The sequence below is a fragment of the Pseudonaja textilis genome, chromosome 6, assembly GCF_049901715.1.
Source record: "Pseudonaja textilis isolate UNSWEBS1 chromosome 6, rPseTex1.2, whole genome shotgun sequence".
NCBI classification, from domain to species: Eukaryota; Metazoa; Chordata; class Lepidosauria; order Squamata; family Elapidae; genus Pseudonaja; species Pseudonaja textilis.
Window position 1 is genome coordinate 29,452,812 of NC_141995.1, and position 16,361 is coordinate 29,469,172.

The following is a 16,361-nucleotide window of genomic DNA, read 5'->3' on the forward strand; positions in this document are numbered from 1 at the left end:
ATGGACCACGCTTCCTGTGGCCCGTCGACCATCTGCGGAACTGCTCCGGTTTGATGAGGGGTCCCGCCATCTTCTTCTGGTTCCACCACTTGATTCGTGGCTGGTCTGCATTTCTTTTGTCAATCCTGGTCTTGGGCTTGCTGATCCTGATCTTCGCCATCAGATGACTCCAGTCTGGACTAATAAAACGTTTGAGATTTCAAGGAAACCATACAAAATTTAAAAAGATGGTAAGTATAGTGTAAATAATACTTGTCATGATATATATCCTAGCTACTTGAAGAACAACTGGTGCTCTACTCATACATGCTAGGAAATGCTGTGTCCCACAGGTATGTCTAAAAAGGTCAGCATAAATAATCGATGAACACCCACAAGTTAGGAACATTATGCTTTAGGGCAAATACAGCCTGATCCAAAATTAGCAAAACACAGTTCCCTAGTTTTCTGAAGCTACTACTAAAACTTTATACTTTATAGTAATCACTTAGCTACCAAATAGCTCTTCTCACCCAATAGACCCCTCAAGAACTTAGATAAAAAAGACTTCATATACAGAATATAACTCTATTCATGGAGGCATCTTTGAAAATATGAATCATAGACTAAAACTGGGGCAAGTTGTTTAGGCAAAGAGTTAAAGATTTCCCAACAGAGCTTGTAATTATTGCTTGTACACTCTAGTAATTGAGTGTGTTTTCTATTTCTACAGATACTTGCCATATTCACAAAGGTCTCTTTTCTACTTAATTCTTCATTTGCATGGATGTCAAGGAAAAGAATAAATGTAACACGTTGTACAAGCCATCATACTTGTATAATGACTAAAGAGGATTTTATTGGTTTGGGGTCTTAATTTCACAAATTTCAAATATATCTGAATAAGTAGAAAAGTATTAGTGAGAATACACCCACATCCACATATATGCATTTTAATGATTTTCATTCAAAATCTTTTTATGACCTTGTGTTTTCATTGAGAATTATACAGCCACAAACATAAACCCCCATCAATACCTTTTTGGTACAATATCGGCATAAGAGTTATAATCAAAGCTAGAAAAGTTACTCTGTGCTAGAACTGCAGAAATTTGCCATTTCTCATACAGTTTCAAGATTATCTTTTCTGACATGTAATTTGAGAGAATATCCTAATTAATGGTAGTATAAACTGCTTAGAAGATCTAAAGTTATGCTCCTTGCCCTCAACTCCTCTACTTTAGCATATTAAGGGGACAAAGGCAAAACACAGAAGATTGACTCCAGATAGTGGCATCAAAGACACTAAATGACAAAATTCACTCAGGCATCTTCTCCCAATTTTTTTTAATAGTTCAATAATTAGGAGACGTGCTATTGATTCAGCATTAAAGCAAAAACTGATTAAATATTTGAAAAACTTCATCTGTAAGCAGAGTGACCGTTTCCCAGGAGAATCTCTACTTTGATTACAGGAACTAGGTTGTATAGATTTCACAGGGAGTCCCAATAATTAGCAAACCACCTGTTGTAGTATGTATCATCAATGGGAGGCAGAGAACTGTCACAGTATTAATATTTTCATATTAGAAAGCTTAAAATTCTAATGCTTCCTGTTATTTCCTACATCAATAGGACTAAGATTAGAGAGGCAAGTATGCTTAGAGAGTAAGTCTATTTGAACTCAATGGATTTTCTACATAGTAAATTATATATTGCTTTTCCAAACTAGGGGAACAAAATGGTTTGATTTCGTGATATTTTTGAAGGAAGAAATAAAAAACTTTATAGCCCACCATACGCACATTTATACAAAACATCACAAAAAGATTCTCTCCTTTCCCCCCTTGCACATAATATATTTCAATGTAATTTTTTCTTTAATTATAAACTCATGAAGGCATATTCAATATTCATAACGCTATAGCCATATACATATGGATTGGTGTTTGTCACTGCAAAAACAAATCAGGTGATTTTTTTCACTGTAAATATTTAAGATATTTAAACATGACTATAACAGAAGAAGTAGAAATAGCAGTTTATACCTCCCAGTTTAAAACAGTTAATAATGGCTACTATTTATGCAAAATAAAGATAAATATATTCACCATTAATATAATGTTTAGTGTTTACTACCATGAAAAATTCATCACAAAGATTTGTCAGAGTTCCTATTCTCTGAGTAAAGCAGTTAATCTTACAGTTCTATTTGATCTCTCTGTATAAAGTGCAGTTGCAACAAATTACAGTGGCAGTTTTGAATTAACTTTCTATAGAACTTGACATAATTCTGATAAATAAAATATCTTATGAACATGATTTTTGATGTAGTCTCAGATTTGAAAATGTCAATTGCTTATGTGAGGAGAGGAGATTTGAGGGTCCTTACATTGAATATTAATATGGGTAAGCAATTGATCTTGTCAGAGATGGCAAGTTAATTTTTTATTTGTTTGTGTATCACAGGCACTTTTAAGCTAACTCAATGCATCCAAGCAGTTTATAATGCAGAAATACATCATAAATATGCAACAAAACATACCAAAGTTATTTATAATGGGATTAAAATGTAACTCTTAATAGTAAGCAACATCATCATTCATCCAAAACATTTCCTTTATTTTTTCCTCAGCGATCCTCTTTGAAAATGTCAGAACTTCCCAAGCCATATGAATATTAAAAATTAAAGCACAATTGTTACATCTCATAGCAATTAATATATTGTAGTTCTAGTTCAGTAATCAATAAATTGTGTACAATAAATTGGGGTTTTATTATGAAATCATCCATTTCTATTCAAATTTTTCCTAGTACAGCTGTAATTTTAATATAGTAATGTAGAAAACTCAATAACAAGTGAGATCATTGCTCATCTGTCTTAATATATTCTATACCAACTAATATCAACTCTCAGAGTTAGAGATGTGGAATAGATGTGAGTATACGCCCTGTCTATGTGTGATAAATTTAAACCTGGGATCTTCTCTCAAATTATGTATCAATTATTCTTTTTTGAATTTGGGAAAGGAACATAAATCCTGGCATTCTTTCTTGGCTAAATCCTGTGATAATATCATTTCTTCGTTAACATTTTCATAGCCACAAATTTACTAAAACACTTATTATTAGCAATCTGCTATGTGAAGATCTGATGAGAAAGTACTTATTGCAGTATTAATTGGCATTGAACATATACATAGATTACCATAGGACAACGGTATTTTTATAAAATGAGAATGGATATACAATTTTCATTTCCAACAAAAAGGGTAAATTACTATTTTACTAGATCTTTGAATATGCATAATGAATCAGATATTTGCATAGATTCAGCTTTATAACATTTAAATGATTAATCTCTGGAGATTAATCAGCATGTACAATCAATTAATTGCAATAATTTGTTAGATTGTTTCATGTTTTTCTAACCAATAAAGATTTCTTTATTGGTTAGAAAAATATAGAAACTTTGTTATTCATAAATTACAGAGAGCTTCTATAATGACATATATAGGATAGTTAGTTTATCATGCATAATTCAGATATTAATATTACAATCTCAGAATTGATTAAATCTTCTAGAAAGTTTTTAGGCACAAATTCTGGAATCAATAGAAGAAACAGCAATAAAAAGTACCAGCACACTTTTACACAGTGCTACAGAATTTTTTAGATGTATACAAATAAAGTAATAACATTTTTTTAAAAAAAACTCAGTAAATTAAGACAAGATTGCATTCTCCTAAGATGCATAACTTATATACATGCAGTGTTACAATATTTGTTTTCACTTGATCTATGCAGAAAGAAACACCTGCATGTTTTTCTATATTATATGCTATACTTAGTATATGTTCATGAATCATTTGCAAACAAGACAGTAAATGAAATTGGTATGGTCAGCCAGCTGTTAAGATGTGCATTTGAGATTTTATTAAAAACCTGAGCACGGTCAGCAGCTGAATCCTAGCAATTACATTTATGGAGTTTTAAAAACATTCGGTTTTTATCTGAATTTCCCATGATTGGAAAACTGAACAGAAATTAATCAGATCTCAGAAACATTGGCTTTATTTCAACTCAATTGTATTTTATTTTTCATTCTGTGTACAACATTTTAATGACTCAGGAGAAATTACTGTGCTTGTGAATTGGTATATATCTCCTCTGTTTATAAAATATTGGAAAAATGAGTACTTTTTACCTTATGAAACTCAATGTTTTAGAAACCCTTTTAAATTGAAGAAGCTGTGGGAACGTTGCATGAATAGTATGTGTCTTTGGTAGACACATTTTTGAATGGGAGAAAGTCAATTGACAGAACTAAAAGCAAAAATAAAAAGGTTTATATTAAAATTAAAAATAGGAAAATGGGAAGCCGTACACAATCCTTATAATGAGTATTGTAGTGCTCCTTAGACTAGAATCATAATGATTAAAATGTCTGAATATTGAATTGATACTAGAAGAAGAAGGAATTCATTCACTTCTCTTTGGAAATCTCAAAGTAAAAATAGTATTTTTGGAGAATAATTAAATCAGGACATACCTCTTTACAATGTGGTATGAAACAGAGTAAAAGAAAAGTGGCTGTTTTATTTAAGAGCCTTCTCCTCTTTGTGATACTGTTTTCAGTCTCCCTTATAAGAATTTAAAGGCCTGATATAAAAGACTCAATGTTCTGTTTACTAATTGAACTTGTCAGATGCTCTTTTGCTAGCAGCTGCTAGACTTTGCTTAGAGTTACTACTCCAGGTTGAAATGTTTATGTTTAGATTTTTCTTTTACCTTATGTTTGCTTATCATTTTGGGAGGGAAGGTGATGTATGACTCATCACTGTAATTATATTAAGAGTTTGACAAACTGATCCCAGCTATGTAAACTCTAGAGAAACATTATATAAAAACAATTCTTCCCAGATCTGTATTTATCTCAGATCATTATTACAGGAGGGGAACACTAGCAGGTGTAAAATTTTGTTGGTTTGATGAAGTTTTTTTTTTTTCGGGAAAAGAGCCACACTGCACCATTGTTCTGTATATATTAGTGTGTGTGCCTGGCTGCTTGCAATTCTAATCAGATTCTTTTCCCCTTTATTTTTGTAATTTTTCCCATTGGCTCCAAGAATAATAGTAATATGCAGATGCAGGGAAAGAAAATAAAGAGGAGGTTTGGGGGATAATTGGTAGGATGAGACAGATTTAAACCTCCTACTTGCTAATTTTTTCCTGCTAATGTTGTTCTGGAAAAGCACACATTTTGAAAATACAAATGACTCTGTCATTAGGTAGTTTTGTACCCATTTCTATCAGGTATTGCAGTCCTTTATTGCTACTTTTAATTTTTGGATATTGGATAAATCTAGAGAATACTGTTGTAACCTGCTTCCCTGCAATGTGCTAGATGACAATTTGAAATGGCTCTGAGCAGCATCCGCAGAAAGATATCAGCTTGAGGAAAATTGGCTTGAAGTTTCTTTATAGCAGCAGTAGACAACATAGCACACTAACTGGATGAATGTATCAAGCTAGCCTTGGTTAGTACACAAAATGTAAATATATCTTAATAAATTAGAAATATAAGATTTTGTTCATAATAGTATTCATAATGGGAAAGCATTAAAATGTATGCTGGTATGCAAGACTTCCAGTGAGGCCATGGTGAACTTGCTAAAGAAATGGGTACACTATTACAGTGCATATTGCTTATCAGATGCAGGATCTGGACTTGTAAAATATGGAGAACGAGGGATTGTGATATTTCCCAGGTATATTTGGTGGTGGTTGGTTGTTGTTGTTGTTTTTTGCTATCTGCTTGTGAATTGAGTGGCTGGAAGTCAGGGATTCCAACAAAGCTTATAAGTGTAATGCAACCTTTTAAAGAATAAGGTTTCACCAATCCTCCTTTCTTAATCACTTTAGAATATTTTTAATTGCTTTTAAATATAGAGCACCTCCATAATGGCATGTTTCATGGTATTTTTCCTTCAATGCTCTAGAAAAAGAAGTTGAAGTGTGAATTTAAAGACACCCTCCCCCCCCCCAAATTAATAGCAAAAGGGCTATAAGACAGTTGACTTAAAAATGGACTGAGGGTCCAGATGGATTTAATATAATTTAGAAATTAAATATAAGAATCCTATGGGCAACTGTTCATATTTTTGTATTTGGAAGAAAAACAACATAACATGAAACTTTGACACTAATTGAAGACTAAAGGGCACCAGACAGAACTAAAGAATATACATAAAGAGGACTAATACTTAAACTTAATCTGATAACGCATAACAGAGCAAAATCATAACAAATGGTGTACTGAAATATTTTTGTGAGAAATTAATTTTAAATATCTCTGCTATTATTGCTAAACTAATTGATATAGTAGAAAAGTGTCAAATTTTACTGGACCTGAATTTAATTTAGATTTGAATTTAAAAATGACAGAATACAAAAAAGATAGCAAAAAGATAAAATATTGAATATGTAAACAAAATAGACCAGGTATACAATCTAAGAGTTTGGCTGCAATTCTGACCAATTCCTAAAATAAAAAATAAAAAAAAAATACTGCTACAGGGTGGTTTTATAGAAAAAGTTTGAGTTTATAAGCAAAGGAAGCAATCTACAATGAGTTCAATGTTTGATTGAAAGAACAAACCCAAATAAGCTATAACAGATTTGGGTAACTTCACCTTAGCATGAAAATTATACATGTATGTTTATTTATTCTATTTATTCTCTTCTTTTTATATATAGAATACATAGGAAATATGAACCATTTGAAAAAAATAATCACTGTCTTATTAATGGAAGGACAGATGGTAAAGATAACTATTTAGTTAGCATAATCCATAGCATGAGTGCACCATAGTAGAAGTGACTAGAATAATGCTATGCCTTTACAGTAGTGAAGATTGGAAATTCTCCACTGAGAATCTACAGAATTTTAGAATGTGGTTGGAGAATAGAAATTAGCTGTACAGTAGATACTGTAAGTAGAATACTTAGAAGACTCTTATTGGTGGATCAATAAGGAACTGAACATCTACCCTGGAGTCAGAGATCAGGCTGGTTATCCACTTATGGATAAGAGACAGGTACTGGTGAATAGATTGTTGAGTATGATGGTTGTGTGGCTACTGAATGATTTAATAGAAAGCAGCCACAAGAAGAATATGTGAGTGCAGTGGGTAACAACAGAAGCACAAGAATTCAAGAATTGAAAGTAGAAAGATTACTCCATTGGTCACTTTGCTGGTGACAGTAGAGACAAGTTGGAAAACATCATAGTGCTGAAAATGTCATAACTTATGAAAAGGAATAGAAATAGTTTTTATGAAAAGGAATGGAAATCTGAGACCAATCTTGTGTTCTGGACTCATCTTGGGGCTTAGTCCTGGGTCCTGGCAGAAAATATATGTAAAGTGATGCTGACTGTCAACAAAGAACTAAGTTAGAACTAAGATAAATATGGTACAAACTCAAGTTCAAGAATGCTAGATTATATTATATTAGTAAGAGTGGGGGAAATATCACTATTTCTTGTCACTTATTTTATCTCAAAATGCCACACAACAATCTTTTTAAGGTTACCTGGATCTTATTAGAAAATTATGAGCAGGAAGACAGGTTAATAGCCACTGTGGTGAGGTTGTGAATCTTTTGGAGGATAAAGTCATACAAATATACATTTTCTCAGAGTTGAATACTACCTGGGCATGTCCTAATGAACTACCAATACTGTTGACAATAAGAAGAAAGGTTATTATGAACTGATTTGAATCATGGCAATTCCAAGGATGTGGACAAGATTTTCTTTGATGTGGGATCTGTCATATATAGATTAGTTTTTATCAGTGACAGATGGTGATGAGGTTAGGAAAGGATTGAAACAATAAACATAAACATTAAATATAAGCATTTGATATCTTGTCTCATAAATAGCAACTTAATCCAATTAAAGAGAAATCTGGGAAGAATGTTTCAAATCTAAGAGGCTCTAAGAGAGACTGTTAAGGTTCTTCATCTTAATCAACTCCCAATCAATGAGTCTGGAAAATATCTGTTACAGTTTCCAAGATTCTATATATACCTGAACTACCATTAAAATTTATTTACAGCAATTTGTGTAGATTTGCTTCCTTAATTTCATCTAGTTGTATGGAACATGACGTTTGGCCAGTTTAGTGAAAACTACTGAGTTAGTGAAAACATACTGAGGAGTAGACAGGAGGGTTGAAGCAAGTAACGTAATTACTGCCTCTTTCTTTCATTTTGTACATGTAATGTATTATAGTTTCTTCTTTCCCTCCTTAGTGAATTTATTGACAATGGAATGCCTCAAAGTTTTCCCCCAAATATCTAGCTGCCAAACAAATCCTTTAGAAATCTCTATTGTCCAACATCTGAATCTTTGTAACCCACTTCAAGCCATCTCCTAATGTTTCCATACTCTCACAAATTACTATAGACATTTTTCCCAATCTTCCTACACATCTCAGGTGGGAATCTTCAGACTTGACAGGCTGTATTGTTTCTCCACCCAGCCTGCAACCACTGAAATATAACATATACGCCATGTTTTCTTTCTTTTTTTATATAATCTATATCTAAAGCATGTTTGTGTCACTGAACAGGTGCATTCATATTCCTTTTTTTTTCTTATACAGGTTCTTGGCCTTGTGCTGAATCATCTGTCTTACCTACAAAAGAAATCTTTGATCTTTGCACAGACCCAACCACTTCTCTCCAGTCAAGCACTTTACCTTTCCACAGTATGTCCTTTTCTCAAGAAGCCATAACTCAACCCAGTTATTCTAAGTAACTACTAGCCAGTCTTCAAGTTTTCCATTTTAAGTAAGGATGTAAAAAATGTAGAAAAAAACATTTTGGAGCATCCGGGAAAAAGAGGATGTTATAGTCTCTTTTCAATATGATTTGAGTAATTTGGAGAACTGGCAAATACCACCTCTGACTGGAGATTTTACAGTATCCTTCCCCTGCCATGCCCACCAAGCCACGCCAACAGAACCAGTAGTAAAAAAAAATTGAATCCCACCACTGATCTGGTTACCACAATTTATTGAACAAATCCAGATAATGGTTAATTCATCATTACATTGTGGGTCTTCCCCATTGTCCACATCATTTTCCCTCTTTATTTTTTGGTAAGAAATTTGGTAAAGGGTATATTTAAAGCAGATGATATAAACAGATAAGGAACCATTTATAGAGAAGCTGAGAAGGTAAAGATAGTCCTGTAAAGTTTGCTTATGATTTCCTAAGCTAAAATAATTCTTCAGATTTCATCATCATTTCTTAGGTATATAAGGAACCCTGCCCAGGGTTCCCATTGAAAGTAGATTGGTTTAGGGGGGGTCTGTTCATTTGCTTATTAAATTTATATGTGGTAAAGCTATTTTTTAAAAAATAACGTGCAATAAAAATTTAAAACTATGCAGAAAACCCAAACCAAGGAGACAAATCTGGTGTAGTCTGTCCTGTTTCAGCTGTCTATTATCTTTTCTCATTAAACAAAATTTCTCCTGTAATTACTGATTGGAGTATGACGCCTATATATCTTTCCCCTAAAATTATTACACTTAATATAATACATAACTTCCGTTCGGATTCTGCTTGGTACATTCTAAAACTACACACTGTATTTTACAAAAAGAAAAAAATTATAAATATATAATATAATTAAAACAACAATCCATACCAATTCAATTCTATCATTAATATTAATATTCATTTAAATCTTAAACATTTTACACATTACTTTTCAAATAGGTATCATACTTCTATGGGAACACTTATAAACTTTCCATAATTACTTCCCCCCTACTTCACTTATATTTTATAAAACATTGAGTAATTAAAATGTTCCCATTCCTTCCTAATTCAGTTCTCTCATTTATTTCATTTCATTTATTTTATTCACAAAAGTTTCACTTAATTACACTGACTATTTTATCCCACTTTTTAATCATATGTTGTTTCCAATTTTCTATTTCTAATACAAATATAACAATACAATCTTATGCACCTTTGCAGAATCGCTTTTTCAGTTAAATTTTCACCCATTATCTCTGAATAAATCCTGTTTCTTTACATCTTGCTCCAAACCTTTGTAACTTCTCTTCCCTTCCTTCCTCCCTTGCTTCTTCTCTCTCCCTTTTTTACCCCCTTGTCTCTCCACCTCCATTTCCCTCTTCTGAATTCCCCTTTTCTGTTGCTTTCTAACATTATATCCACTTTTCACATTATTTTTCCCTTTTTTGGCTGTTTTTTTAGGTCTTAAATTCTCCATTCTCTTTCCCCCCTTTCCCCTTTCTTCACCAGATAAAGTTACTCATTCATTAAAGATGGCTTCTTCTTTGTCCCAATCTTCTTGTTGCGCAGTCTTTTCTTGTAATTTCTCATAGGTACAGATTGCCATTTTTCAAGAATTGAAAAATGGAGCCAAAAGAGCCCTTCACTTCTTGTTCCTTTTCTTTATATTTTTTAAATTCCATTTTCAGTTCACCCACAAGTGATGCCATTGAAGAATTTTTTTTAAACAACCACCCAATTGTTTTTAGTCATTCAAACATAATTTCCAAAAGTCCCAAAGTCACCAAGCAATCCAAATACACATAAGCTGTTTCTTTTAACACTTTCTTCTTTCTCTTCCAGGGGTTACTATTTAGTTGCAAAGTTCCAGTTAAAATGTATCTTTTAGAAGTCTTATTAAGATTTAACTTTAGATTCTTTTGAATTCCAGGCAGACTCCTCCTTCCAAATCCTGCCCTTATTCTTTTCCTCTCCCTTCCCACTTATAGCAAAAAAAAATTTTTTTTAGTGTTCAGAAATCTTTGTTGTCCCCTTGGCATTTAATTATATTTCCAGTTTAATTACCTATTGGTGCCAAAGCAGATTTTTCCGATTTCTCATTCATGTCTTTTCACTGTCAACATAAGGAAGGAGAATGAAAAAAAAAACTTTCCCTTTTCACTTTCATTCGCTGCTTCCAAGTCTTCTTTGGGAGCGATGTAGCTTTTATAAAATTTAAATTCCAGGATACCTTAGTTGTTGCTTTTTATCCCGGTCAGCCAGGACTTTCACTTCTTAACTTCCTCCTGCAGTTTCTTGTCTGGATGAGTGCTTCTTTGAGGCGGCCATTTCTGACCACCGCTCTTATCGCCTTCGGGAAAGGGAGTTTAGCCATCTGAGGAGGAAAGATGCAGCTTTCCTTGACCCTACTGGGATCTCCCCCTCTTCACCACCTCTATGGGGTGGCTTAGCCCCAAAGCCAGCTGGCTCAGGGTGCTCCAGTAGCGAGCCCAGGCAAAAACCGTGCACGATTGCAGATTCCTGCCTGCCGCCGAAGCCCTGCAAACCAGAAATCCCCTATTTTGTATAATATTGAGGTCATTCAGATCCACAGAATGAAGTATTAGCAGTATGTTTATAATACTTAACTGTACTGCTCTCTATAATTGACTACCAAAGAATAGTCCATATTCTTGAACATAGTCTAATTTTGACAATGGACTATATGATAGCAAACTAATTAACATTAATGAGATATTGAGATATTGTTGATATTGAGATATTGTTGAAAAGAATAAAAATGAACCAAATTAAGGATAATTTTATATTAGGAAAATCCTTGATCCCAGGTATTATTGGATTACAACTATCACTTGTAGTAAGGAATGTGGTTACTCAGCTGTGGCTACTATACCAACTGTAACCCTTTCAGAGTTAGCCAGAGTTGGTGACAGTCATTTATGCCTTGGTGTTGATAACTGCAAGACACTTGATAATGGAGCTATATTTAAAAGATGTCTCTATATTGCAGTTGGTAGAAAATATGTACTTGATTTATAACTAATGCAAGGTACAGGGATTACCTGCATTAAAAGATTTATATAGTTACTAGGCACACTTTAAGGAGTTGATGTTTAAAACCAAACTTCATTTTTTTCTGTGGAAGTTCTTATAAGAATACACAAGAAAACTCATACATAGGATAATTTATTTTGTACTTCCATAAGTATTTATTACCAACTAAATGCATTTATATTTGCTAAATGATAAGCAAGTAATATTTTTGCATGTTGGGAAATATATCAATTTCCTTCTGGAGGAAAAAAATATCAAATTATTTGATTCTCATAATTTGTGATCTGGAGCCAGACATAATTATCACAAAAAGCATTAAAGCAAAGTTCATAAAAAACAGTGCAAAACATAATACAGCCCAATGTATTTTTATTCTCCACAAGAGCAATTTATAATACTCTCTGATTCCTTGTTTGTTCATGGATGGCTAAAATGACAATGTGGTTCCTATCTAATACTTCATATATAAAAGAATTATGAATAGGAAATGGATAGATGGTTGCTTTCTGATTTGACTAAAATCCATTAACATCACTTATTTGTTTCAGCTTGTGCCTAGCTTCCTAAGAGCTTTAAAACTGTGAGGAAGGAAATTAAACTGATTAATGTTAGATTGTTGGAGAACCTGAAATACCGAGCTGAATAAATCTATAGCACTCTGTTATGTCATTGTAATTTGATAAACATATATAGCTTTCCAGATGTGTGTATGAAATTATTAGCAGAGTCATCAAAAGGAAATTAAATCTAAAAAGGCCTTTTTGCCTTTATTATAAGCTTTTCTGTAAAATAGAAATTGGATTCCATTGAAATAATTGAACAGGTTTGTAAATGCACACATAAATGTTCTAAATATATATGTGTGTGTGTGTGTATGTATGTATATGTGTGTGTATATATGTATGTATGTATGTATGTATGTATGCCATATGAATGAACAATAAAAATTGTGTGTATTTGTATGTATATTTGAGTACAAGATATTCAAAGCAGATAACATATAGATCTGTGAAAAGTTACACTTTGCCTCAGTCCAGATTATTTTAGTGGTCTGATTCAAGTCATCATCCTGACTTGGAAAATTGAGTTGCTATGCTTCAGTGCCTTGAATCAAAGCGGACTAACTCAATTTGTCCAGGTACTTGGATCCTATAGAAAGGAGCTTCTATAAATGCACAGTGTATGAACAGTGACCAGACTGAAGTAAGGTAGCCACTCCAAAGAAGTTTCTGATCAAAGGTTTATGGAATCAAAGCCTTCTCAAAGATTTAACCATCCTAATAGAATTCCAATAGATAAATCGAATTTATGTTTTCAACAGCACTAATAGTGACAGTATGTTGATAGAACACTGAAACATCACAGGGATGAAAAGACTTCTAGATTGAAAGACTTCTAATATGCTACCCAGCTACCCAGATTATGAAGAGTTTTAAGGTCAAAGCTATTGTAGTATATTGAATTTAACTCAAAACCCTAGGCATGACTGTCATAGTTTGGCAAAATTGTCAATTCCTAATTATAATGTGGTGCAGTCATATTCAAAATATAAACGCAACTTAAAAATATGAATACAACAGTTTCCAGACTGTCTTCAATGTTGTCCTACCCATAATGCATTAGAGCAAGTTCCATTGAAATTTGTCAAAATATATTCATTGATGCAATAACTATGTACAATTTATTATCAGAAGAAGACTAGTGGCACCTTTTCTGCTTACTATATTTCTTAGAAGGCAAAAGCTTTTGTGAGCTGCAGTGAAAGCCTTAGCTAGACTGAGTGGCAAGATTGAACACTGCTGAATCTTGCAAAAGTGTATACCTTTTAACAACATTTCCTAGTGAAAAGAAAGATTCTATCGGGTTCTTCTTGATGTTTTGACAGCAGACATTAACCAGGTTCTCCCCTTGCTTTGTCTACAATAAGAAGCAGTTTATTAATCTCTCGCAATAAAATATTTGAAAGTGTTTCTATTTAGATAGTTGTGCTGGGAGTTTTTTGACTCAGAAATTACACAGCCTGACTGTGTTTTTATTTATTCATTTTTATTCACTTTATGGTACTGAAATTTAAATATTCAACTGAAATAGCAATTGATAAGATTGCCCAGGAATGGTTATATAAACAGCATGCTACTTCTAAGTATACTGTACTTAACTGCCCCAAAGATTTCTGAAAGCATATATCCAAGCCTGATAGAAATTGACTTGTGTATAGTCTTCATATATATTTGGGATGTCCTCTTTCCTTTTGGATGACACTAATGTACAAATCTAAATGTCATAAAATCAGAAAAAGTAACCATATAAATAAGTCCTCTTTGCAACACTTGACAAAACTCACACACATTTTAATGTTTCAGTTTTATGCAGTTTCCATCAAGGGAAAGAGTCAATAAGATAATATAAAAAGGGGAGGCTGTTATGATATCAGGTTACAGTAAATTCTGTAAAATACTTTACAGCTGCAATTTCATGATTAGGTTGGCTGCAGGAAGGAAACTTGGTTAGCAAAAATTGACTTCTGCCACTTGCTTATCTGAATTTCAAGGATATAAAGAAACATACTTTTCTGCCATCAGATATTATTAATCACAGAATTTGTCCATCAGACAATTTTGTATCATCTTTTTATCAAACCAAGAACTGAACTGTGTCTCAGTGTGACTTCTAACAAATCAAGCACTTTCTTAAGCACCAACCTTTTTCTCATTTTCATTACATAACTACTTTCTCCCTTCCTCTGAGTTATTGGAATATATCTGCACTTTTATATACAAAGCTTTAAAAAAAGCAGAATGGCTTCCAGTAATCTCTAGTAGTATACAAGTATTACTCTTCAGTATTTCCCAAAACCTTTGATGCCTTTCATATTCAAATAGTGTTCCAGAATCTAAGTTTTAAAAGTTCTGCTTTTGTGGCTAAATGATTCATGGATACTTCAATGTCAACATTGAGCATATTGTTATACAGCATATTTTTCAATGCCATAAAACCAATCAGTTTACAGTGCCCTGAAAATAGTTTATAGATAGAGATAGATACAATAGATATCTATATGCAAGGATGGGTGTCAAAACTTTTAGCAAAAGATTCTTTCCCTGGTTGCTGGGTGGGCATGGACATGGTGGTTGTGGCCAAGCCTGCCTCCTGCACCATGGGAGGCAGGTTGTTTTTGCCCTCCCTGGGCTCCAGTGTCTTTCCTCAAGTCTCTGGGAGGGCGAAAATGGCCTCCGCAGGCTCAGAGGCTCTCTGGAAGCCAGAAACAGGCTCATTTCTGGCCTTCCTGGCCTTCCGGGAGGCCCGTTTTTCACCCTCCTCAAGCCTCCACACATGCCCTGCACCTACCTGCATCCAAAATGGGCCGCATGGGGACCTCTGAGAGGGGAGGGGTGAGGCCAGCCAGGAGCGGGATTTGGGGATTCTCCAATCTGCACAGAATCTTAGCTAGGGGCTCTCCCTAATCCCTGCGAACCCTCAGCAGCCCCATCCCTGTCTATATGTATATGTCTATACATACATACATACATATATATATATATATATATATATATATATATATATATATATATATATATATATATATATATATATATATATATAATATCTATATATTGCAGGATCCATTTATCTTTGTGATACCTACCTACCTACCTACCTATACATTTCTCTTTTATTAATCTTTCAAACCTATAATAAAACAAAAGTCATCAGAATGGGAAAACATTTGCAAAAATAATGCTGCTTAACTACTTCCAAGACATTTTACAAATTTCAGTGCTTCGATCTTGAAAAAAATTAAAATGTCAAAACAATGCAAACTCTTATTTTCTTACTGGCAATGAGTAATAAATTGAAGCTGACCATGTTTTATGGCCAAAATAAGGACCCAGATTGGGGCAATATGCTGACACTGTAAAATGCTTAGAGAGTGCCATAGAACACTATGAAGTGGTATATACGATAAGTCTAAGTACTATTGCTATTGCTGTAGTGTCCTTCAAGAAAGTTGTGTTTCTTCTTAGTCATTTAATTAATTTCAGCTGAAAGGAATAACATAGCTATTCATAGGTAATATAAATAATATATAAAAATAAAAAAGGAGACACCATCAAAACAACATATTTTATTTTTTATGCTTTTTACAGAAATTTAAAAATATGTTTTTTAAAAAATTCTTTTGCTAATATTGTTTCAAAATATCTAATGTATTATTCCCCCACTATGTCAATTGTAATCATAAACTAAAATAAATAAATTCAATCCAAAAATACATAAAACACTTAAAAAAAACATACGATATAATATTGGTAATATTACCATTTTTAAAAATCAATTAAAAAATGATTTTACTGCTATTGTTACTATAGTTTCTATTTTCTGCCTCTCATATATATTATATTTTTAAATGGATTGTTTTTAGCAGAAAATGACAACTAAAATAAATAAAGCAATAAAATAATAATTAAAAATATAAATATAAGAGTTCA